The sequence below is a fragment of the Salvia hispanica genome, chromosome 6, assembly GCF_029641045.1.
Source record: "Salvia hispanica isolate PSC_SH4W2 chromosome 6, Shi_PSC_v1, whole genome shotgun sequence".
NCBI classification, from domain to species: Eukaryota; Viridiplantae; Streptophyta; class Magnoliopsida; order Lamiales; family Lamiaceae; genus Salvia; species Salvia hispanica.
In genome coordinates, this window is record NC_142697.1 from 24,051,591 (window position 1) to 24,062,268 (window position 10,678).

Sequence of the window (10,678 nt, forward strand, 5' to 3'; positions counted from 1 at the left end):
GAGTCTTCCCCCTAGCTTCCAGCAGTTCAAGCTCAACTTTGAGATGAACAAACGGAATTATACTTTAGCAGAGTTGCTGACTGAACTTCAGTCGGCGGAGGACCTTATGGTTCAAGCTAAAGTAGCTATGATGAGTATCGCGCCTAATTCCTCTGGCTCTAAGGCTAGAAGAGGAAAGAAAAAGGCACCGAACCAAGTAGCAGTCAACAATGCTAAGGGAAAGAAGAAACAGCGGGGTGACAAGAAGCAAACTGGAAAATGCTTCAAGTGTGGAGAGAAAGGTCATTGGAAGCCAGATTGTCCTAAAAAGGGCAAGGCTACAGGTATGCACCATGCTCTAGTAGTCGAGTCATGTTTGGCTTTGACATCTACTCATACTTGGGTTATTGATACTGGAGCAACTGATCATATATGTTTTGATCCTGACTTGATGCAGGTGACAAGACGGCTACATGATCGTGAGATAGAGGTCCAGCTGGGCGACGCTACGAAAGTGGCGGCCGTTGCAGTGGGAGACGTTTATTTACGTTTTTCTAGTGATAGATTTTTGATTTTGAAGAATGTTTTGTTGATACCCTCTTTTAGAAGAAATTTAATTTCAGTTTCTAAATTGTCTTATGATGGATATTCGATTTCTTTTAATGACAATTGCGTTATTAAGAAAGATGGTTCTTATATCTGTCGCGGTATCATGGAAAACAATCTGTACACGATCACTTCTACACAATTTAATCAACGTAAATCAGAACTCAATGCTACATCGAAAATTTCTAAGAAAAGAAAAGAACCTTCAACTTCAATGAATGAAACGTACTTATGGCACCTTAGACTTGGTCATGCCAACGAAAGAAGGATTCATGCGATGGTTGATCAAGATCTTATTAAAGGTCTTGAGAAGGAACCGTTTTCGAAGTGTGAGTCCTGTCTCGAAGGCAAGATGACTAAGAGATCTTTTAGATCAAAGGGGAATAGGGCCAAAGAAGTACTTGAGCTCATTCATACTGATGTGTGTGGACCAATGTCAACCGAGGCAAAGGGCGGTTTTCGATATTTCGTCACCTTTACAGATGACTACTCGAAAATCGGATACATCTATTTGATGCGCTACAAGTCTGAAACTTTTGACAAGTTCAAGGAGTTTAAGGCTAAAGTAGAGACGCAACATGGTAAGAGTATCAAATGCCTGCGATCTGATCGCGGAGGCGAATACCTAAGTGCCGAGTTTTTGGACTATTTATCGGTAGCTGGGATTGAATCCCAAACGACTGCGCCGGGCACACTGTTAGAGTTTGTATACTAGAAATCACGTTTCGAGTGATTGAATACTGTAAAACTCTTATTTTATTTTCCAATGAATAAAACAGATTATTTTTGTCATAATGTTGTTATGTTTTACATTTAATGGATGTTAATGCATGTTTAAATGTATAAGTTAACTTAACAAAGTCTAAGTCTTTGTTTTAGTAGACCGGTTGTGGGCGTCGTCCACTTTAAGGTAATACGGTCAGTTCTAAACAAAGAAAAATATGAATTTCACAACCTAGATGGAATTAGACTACCCATCGAGAAAGGTTGCAATGTCAGTCCGTATATTTCTAAGCCTTACTGAAATAAGATGACATTGGTGTGGTATAGCACTGAACGGATCTAACAGCAAGACTTGCCTTGGGCTATCTACTGAAAGGCGAGGTCTTGATAAATATTTATTTCTTAATCAATGTAGGTTAGCATTGAGCATACGGTATTGATTATGCATTGCTTTGACTTATCAAATGGTGCGGGTTTTTCGTAACCCAATTATCCTGATATATTGGGCAGTGGTGATCGATATCTAGCGGTGCTAGGATTGCTATTATATTGAATCGTGCACGAGCTGAGTCTCGTTTGATAATGTCCTCAAGAGGAGCGCGAAACAAGGTTTTATTATTCGGAACCTAGCTAGTTGGAGTTTGATTACTCTATGAATAATAAATAAGTGTTTCATGCTGAGTCCACTCTTGGAATTAATAAGAAGTTAATTAATTAAGTCAATAGCAGACATTAATTAATTAATGGACATTTTAATCTTAAGCGCGGGAAATGAAAGATAAACGGAAACCCGGATTACTTGTAATTTCGGATTTGGATGGGGAGAGTTCAATATTACTTCTGTAGTGGCTGCTCGTAATATTCCAATTATAACTTATATTAAATTGTGGGTTCAATTTAATTAGTAAAAGTAAATTGGATGAGCCCATATCCAAAGCCTTCCATAGATCCCTGTCTGGGCCCAAAAGGAACTTAATATAAATAGGAGAATAAAGGAGACAGAAATAACACAATTTTATTTGCTAAAATTTTCGAAAATTTCAGCTCTCACAAGCTGTAGGAATTTTCGAATTCCTCTCCTGTTTCAAAAAGGATTTCTTCTGTCTTCTTTATTTAAGTCCTAGTATTCTAGTAAGATCAGCCCACACTGATATTAGAGTACAGTTCGGGAACCAGAGAGAAGATTTGTGGTCTAGTACTCAAAGCATCACGTGGAGAAGTCGCTAGCCATCTTCAATTCTTTGGAGAATTAAACAAGGTATTTTTCCTGCTCCGTAGAAAAGCATGTTTTAGGTTTTTATATTCTAAAACATGATTGATTCAAGTTATGAGCATGATACATGTGAAATTTGCGCGAATAGCTTTTGTCTAAATAATCTGCTAAATAGATCTGATAATTATGTGATTTGTTTTATGCACCCGCTTCCGCTGCCAGCCCCATCAATTGGTATCAGAGCCAGTTTTTGGCTCTGATTATTTGGATTTAAATTTCGCGAAATTCATGTATGCATGTCTTATTTGATTACGAAGCGTGTTCTTGTTTTATTATTTATGTTTATGCATGTTGAACTCAAGAACATTCGAATCATAGAACTTGAATTATTCGAACGTACGAGATGTGCGATTCGTCGGCGCTTGCGCCGGGACGAATCGCACTACGTGCAATCGAAGTAGGGTTGTCGAATTGAGTGGGAGCCGAGGGAGTCGGGCATCGGGCGACGCGCCGGCGAGCAAGGGCTCGCGCGCGCCGCCGGCGAAACCCGTGCAAACCCTAGCCGGCCCCGATTGAACTCGACGCGACAGAAAAAGGAGCCGAAGGGATACGATCAAGCGGCGACGCGCTGACGAGCAAGGGCTCGTGCGCGCCGCCGGTCTCGACCGCATGCCCAGGCCGGAATCGACTTCGTCGCTGGAGAGGAGATGAGGCACGGTGGCTCGTCCGAGAACCACCGAGGTGCCGAAGCTCTACCGGATAAACCCTAACCCTAGAATCCCTAACCCTAGTCGCCCGTCACCGGCGATGCACGACCGAGAGCAGCTGCGCCTAGCGCCGCAGCTGCTGGTTCGCGCGAGGCCGTCGGTTGAGTGGGAGCTCGACGGAGCATGGCGGTCAGTGGCCGCGGGATGCTCGGCAAGACGGAGGGAGTCGCGGCATACGCTCGCCGCGAGGGAAGGAGGAAGCGCGCGCCTTCGGGCGCGGCCTGCCGGCGGCGGTCGGGCGGCGAACTTGCCGCTCCGGCGAGCGTCTCCGGTGGGAGTCTTCAAATCTTCGTCGTGTTGATTCGTGCGAACCTCGAATCACTAGATATCGACGAAAGATTATTTTAATGATTATTTAATTTATTAATTAATAGATATCATTAAAAATAATATTATTTAATGAAATAAAATATTTTGGGAAGATTTCCCTAGATTTTAGGAATATTTGGATTATTTTCTATATCTATGAATATTTTATATCCTAGATGATATAGATAAGAATAATTTAATAGTTTCCTAAATATATAATATATCTTGAATCTATAATAAGATAAGATATATGTAAGATTACATTAAATAATATAATTAATCATCTTCCTAATCTTGAACTTGGAAATTATATGAATTTAATTTTTCATGTCTAATTAAGATTATAAATAATGTACTTTATTTTAGATATATCTTATAGTATGACATGAATAAGAATTAAATTCTAGAATAATAATTCCTAAACTAAGATATTAAAGATAATGAAAGATTTAATTATCCAGTCAATTAAATGCCAACAGAATTTAATTAGTCTTAATCTGCCTTAAGGCTAAAGGATAATTAATGAAAAACCATAACTAAAATATCTAAGCGATAATTATGAACTAAATGTTTATATATGGTCTCCATCGGTTGGACTGCCAAATTTTGTGAAGCTGATTTTCTAATATTATCGCCACCTACAGAGTAGGGACAATAATCCTACGAAAACAGTAAGTTCATAAGGGCGGACTTCTCAAATAATAAATAGAATGAACTAGAAAGTGATTCCTAATATTATCGCCACCTACAGAGTAGGGACAATAATCCTAAGGAATTACAAGTTTCAGGGTTCAATCAGAATTTATGAGATAGCTTGGTTTTATTATCAGCACATAAACATTGTTATGGGAGTGTGTTGTAGAAATAAAATTCTGTAATGCTAAATCTGATGGTCATGCTTAGGCAACATTAGGCGTGTTGACCTCCAGAGGAGGAAGATATTGATGCGTCGGTGCTGTGACCAGTAAAATTGTCAAAATTTTAATGCGTATTTACCTCCAGAGGAGGGTACAATTTATTAATTTGGCTGTTGTAAGATTTTGAAAAGTTTTATGGTTAATCTACTCAATTTCCTTACATAAGTTTATGACAAATAGTAAAATCTTCTGTTTGCAGTGCAATAAAATTCGTCAAGATGTCTTTTAATCCTCTTTCTGCCATTCTCAAAGAAAACAAACTCGAAGGCCAAAATTACATCGAATGGAAACAAAACTTGGATATCGTTCTCACAGCCGAAGAGTACAAGTTTGTGCTCACTACTCCACGCCCAGCTGTGCCGGCTGCCAATGCCGCGCAAGCATTGCGAGATGCGCATAGACGGTGGCATAAGGCGAATGAGATGGCTAAGTGCTACATGTTGGCTTCTATGTCATCAGTACTCAAGCATCAGCATTCTGCCATGGAAACTGCCGCCGAGATCATGACAAATCTCGCAAATCTTTTTGGTACTCAGAATCGAACGGCTAAGTCTCAAGCCTTTCGGAGTATCATGACGAAGTCTATGAAGGAAGGCTCGTCTGTGAGGCAACACGTCCTCGAGATGATGAGTCACCTCAACCAGATTGAGGTATTGGGAGGGACGATCGATCCCGAGTCCCAGGTTACTATAATCCTTCAGAGTCTTCCCCCTAGCTTCCAGCAGTTCAAGCTCAACTTTGAGATGAACAAACGGAATTATACTTTAGCAGAGTTGCTGACTGAACTTCAGTCGGCGGAGGACCTTATGGTTCAAGCTAAAGTAGCTATGATGAGTATCGCGCCTAATTCCTCTGGCTCTAAGGCTAGAAGAGGAAAGAAAAAGGCACCGAACCAAGTAGCAGTCAACAATGCTAAGGGAAAGAAGAAACAGCGGGGTGACAAGAAGCAAACTGGAAAATGCTTCAAGTGTGGAGAGAAAGGTCATTGGAAGCCAGATTGTCCTAAAAAGGGCAAGGCTACAGGTATGCACCATGCTCTAGTAGTCGAGTCATGTTTGGCTTTGACATCTACTCATACTTGGGTTATTGATACTGGAGCAACTGATCATATATGTTTTGATCCTGACTTGATGCAGGTGACAAGACGGCTACATGATCGTGAGATAGAGGTCCAGCTGGGCGACGCTACGAAAGTGGCGGCCGTTGCAGTGGGAGACGTTTATTTACGTTTTTCTAGTGATAGATTTTTGATTTTGAAGAATGTTTTGTTGATACCCTCTTTTAGAAGAAATTTAATTTCAGTTTCTAAATTGTCTTATGATGGATATTCGATTTCTTTTAATGACAATTGCGTTATTAAGAAAGATGGTTCTTATATCTGTCGCGGTATCATGGAAAACAATCTGTACACGATCACTTCTACACAATTTAATCAACGTAAATCAGAACTCAATGCTACATCGAAAATTTCTAAGAAAAGAAAAGAACCTTCAACTTCAATGAATGAAACGTACTTATGGCACCTTAGACTTGGTCATGCCAACGAAAGAAGGATTCATGCGATGGTTGATCAAGATCTTATTAAAGGTCTTGAGAAGGAACCGTTTTCGAAGTGTGAGTCCTGTCTCGAAGGCAAGATGACTAAGAGATCTTTTAGATCAAAGGGGAATAGGGCCAAAGAAGTACTTGAGCTCATTCATACTGATGTGTGTGGACCAATGTCAACCGAGGCAAAGGGCGGTTTTCGATATTTCGTCACCTTTACAGATGACTACTCGAAAATCGGATACATCTATTTGATGCGCTACAAGTCTGAAACTTTTGACAAGTTCAAGGAGTTTAAGGCTAAAGTAGAGACGCAACATGGTAAGAGTATCAAATGCCTGCGATCTGATCGCGGAGGCGAATACCTAAGTGCCGAGTTTTTGGACTATTTATCGGTAGCTGGGATTGAATCCCAAACGACTGCGCCGGGCACACCCCAGCAGAATGGCGTGGCTGAAAGAAGGAATAGGACCTTATTAAATATGGTCAGATCGATGATGAGTTATGCACGGTTACCTGTTTCGTTTTGGGGTCATGCTTTGCTTTCTGCAAACTATCTCTTAGACGTCTTACCTTCTAAATCTGTTCCTACTACCCCATATGAGTTGTGGAATGGGCGTAAGCCCAATCTAGAACATCTCAGAGTATGGGGGTGTCCGGCTCATGTATTGGAAAAGGATCCAACTAAGCTGGAATCAAGGACTGAGGTTTGCGTGTTTATAGGATACCCTAGAGGAACGAAAGCTTATGAATTCTATAGTCTCAGAGATCAGAAAGTGATTGTGAGCACTCATGCCACATTCTTAGAGGAAGACTATGTAATGAATCATAAGTCCAGCAGTGAGATTGCTCTAGAAGAGCTAACTCAAGTTTCAACTTCCATTAACCAAGAACAATTACCAAGTGTAACAACAATTCCAGAAACTTCAACTAATACTCCAGATATTGTAGTGCCGCGCCGCAGTGGGAGGGTCTCTCATGAGCCCGATAGATACATTGGTTTGGGTGAGTGTATGGATCACTCCTCGGACAGCAATGTACTGGATCCCTGGAATTTTGCAGAGGCGCAGGCTGATGTCGATCATTGCGAATGGGTGAAAGCAATGGATTCGGAACTACAATCTATGTTAGACAAAGACGTCTACGATTTGTCTGTCCTACCCGAAGGCTGTACTGCCATTGGGAGCAAGTGGATATACAAACGTAAACGTGGACCCGATGGACGAGTTAAAGTCTTCAAGGCAAGACTAGTGGCTAAGGGGTATACCCAAAAGGAAGGTATCGATTACGATGAGACCTTCTCCCCAGTGGCCATGCTCAAATCGATCCGTATACTTTTGTCTATAGCAGCTTACATGGATTGGGAAGTATGGCAGATGGACGTTAAGACTGCGTTTCTAAACGGGAGTCTTGAGGAGACCATCTACATGGAACAACCCGAAGGCTATGTAGTGAAGGGCAAGGAACACATGGTTTGGAAGCTTAAGAAGGCCATTTATGGTCTCAAGCAAGCATCTAGATCATGGAACCAGTGTTTCGATCAAACTGTTCAAAAGTTTGGATTCGAAAAATGCCCTAATGAAAGCTGCGTGTATAAGAAGGTTGAAAAAGGAAATGTTGTGTTCTTAGTTTTGTATGTAGATGACATTCTTCTAATTGGAAACAATAAAAAGATGTTGTCATCAGTGCGAACTTGGTTGTCCAGCCAGTTCGAGATGAAAGATATGGGTGATGCGGGACACATTCTCGGTATCAAGGTTCTTAGGAACCGAGGTAAGAAAATGTTGTGCTTATCCCAAGAATCTTACATCGAAACGGTACTTAGACGCTTTAGCATGCAAGATGCCAAGAAAGGTTTCCTACCTTTTAGACATGGCATCCAGTTGTCTCAAGAGATGTGTCCTAAGACAGCATCTGAGATAGCAGAGATGAGAAGAATACCATATGCCTCGGCAGTTGGTAGTCTCATGTATGCTATGCTTTGTACTAGACCCGATATCTGCTTTGCTGTTGGCATGATAGCAAGATATCAATCAAATCCCGGCCAAGGACATTGGACTGCCGTAAAGAACATACTCAAGTACCTTAATCGGACTAAGGACTATGTTCTAGTTTACAATGCAGCCGAGCTCTGTCCTTTAGGATATACAGATTCAGACTTTCAGGCTGATCTGGATTCGAGAAAATCAACTTCCGGATATGTGTTTACCTTAGGAGGTGGAGCTATAGTTTGGAAGAGTGTAAAGCAGAAATGCATTGCAGACTCTACCATGGAAGCCGAGTATGTAGCCGCTTCGGAGGCTGCAAAGGAGGCTGTTTGGCTTAAGAATTTCCTTCTGGACTTAGGTGTGGTTACGAATATGCCCAAGAGCATCACCGTTTATTGTGACAATTCCGGTGCTGTGGCAAATTCGAGAGAACCACGGGCTCATAAAGCGAGCAAGCACATAGATAGGAAGTATCATATCATTCGAGATATAGTGCAGAGAGGAGACATAAAAGTGGTCAAGATTGAGTCAGAGAACAACCTGGCAGATCCTTTCACGAAGGCGTTAGCGGTAAAGCCGTATGAAAGCCATGTTGAAGGAATGGGAGTTCGACTAATTCAAGACCTCAATCCGCTTTCAGTATAAGTGGGAGATTTAGACGTTAGCACATTTTGTATACTCGAAAGTGTTTTGAGTATAAGTGGGAGATTGTTAGAGTTTGTATACTAGAAATCACGTTTCGAGTGATTGAATACTGTAAAACTCTTATTTTATTTTCCAATGAATAAAACAGATTATTTTTGTCATAATGTTGTTATGTTTTACATTTAATGGATGTTAATGCATGTTTAAATGTATAAGTTAACTTAACAAAGTCTAAGTCTTTGTTTTAGTAGACCGGTTGTGGGCGTCGTCCACTTTAAGGTAATACGGTCAGTTCTAAACAAAGAAAAATATGAATTTCACAACCTAGATGGAATTAGACTACCCATCGAGAAAGGTTGCAATGTCAGTCCGTATATTTCTAAGCCTTACTGAAATAAGATGACATTGGTGTGGTATAGCACTGAACGGATCTAACAGCAAGACTTGCCTTGGGCTATCTACTGAAAGGCGAGGTCTTGATAAATATTTATTTCTTAATCAATGTAGGTTAGCATTGAGCATACGGTATTGATTATGCATTGCTTTGACTTATCAAATGGTGCGGGTTTTTCGTAACCCAATTATCCTGATATATTGGGCAGTGGTGATCGATATCTAGCGGTGCTAGGATTGCTATTATATTGAATCGTGCACGAGCTGAGTCTCGTTTGATAATGTCCTCAAGAGGAGCGCGAAACAAGGTTTTATTATTCGGAACCTAGCTAGTTGGAGTTTGATTACTCTATGAATAATAAATAAGTGTTTCATGCTGAGTCCACTCTTGGAATTAATAAGAAGTTAATTAATTAAGTCAATAGCAGACATTAATTAATTAATGGACATTTTAATCTTAAGCGCGGGAAATGAAAGATAAACGGAAACCCGGATTACTTGTAATTTCGGATTTGGATGGGGAGAGTTCAATATTACTTCTGTAGTGGCTGCTCGTAATATTCCAATTATAACTTATATTAAATTGTGGGTTCAATTTAATTAGTAAAAGTAAATTGGATGAGCCCATATCCAAAGCCTTCCATAGATCCCTGTCTGGGCCCAAAAGGAACTTAATATAAATAGGAGAATAAAGGAGACAGAAATAACACAATTTTATTTGCTAAAATTTTCGAAAATTTCAGCTCTCACAAGCTGTAGGAATTTTCGAATTCCTCTCCTGTTTCAAAAAGGATTTCTTCTGTCTTCTTTATTTAAGTCCTAGTATTCTAGTAAGATCAGCCCACACTGATATTAGAGTACAGTTCGGGAACCAGAGAGAAGATTTGTGGTCTAGTACTCAAAGCATCACGTGGAGAAGTCGCTAGCCATCTTCAATTCTTTGGAGAATTAAACAAGGTATTTTTCCTGCTCCGTAGAAAAGCATGTTTTAGGTTTTTATATTCTAAAACATGATTGATTCAAGTTATGAGCATGATACATGTGAAATTTGCGCGAATAGCTTTTGTCTAAATAATCTGCTAAATAGATCTGATAATTATGTGATTTGTTTTATGCACCCGCTTCCGCTGCCAGCTCCATCACACACCCCAGCAGAATGGCGTGGCTGAAAGAAGGAATAGGACCTTATTAAATATGGTCAGATCGATGATGAGTTATGCACGGTTACCTGTTTCGTTTTGGGGTCATGCTTTGCTTTCTGCAAACTATCTCTTAGACGTCTTACCTTCTAAATCTGTTCCTACTACCCCATATGAGTTGTGGAATGGGCGTAAGCCCAATCTAGAACATCTCAGAGTATGGGGGTGTCCGGCTCATGTATTGGAAAAGGATCCAACTAAGCTGGAATCAAGGACTGAGGTTTGCGTGTTTATAGGATACCCTAGAGGAACGAAAGCTTATGAATTCTATAGTCTCAGAGATCAGAAAGTGATTGTGAGCACTCATGCCACATTCTTAGAGGAAGACTATGTAATGAATCATAAGTCCAGCAGTGAGATTGCTCTAGAAGAGCTAACTCAAGTTTCAACTTCC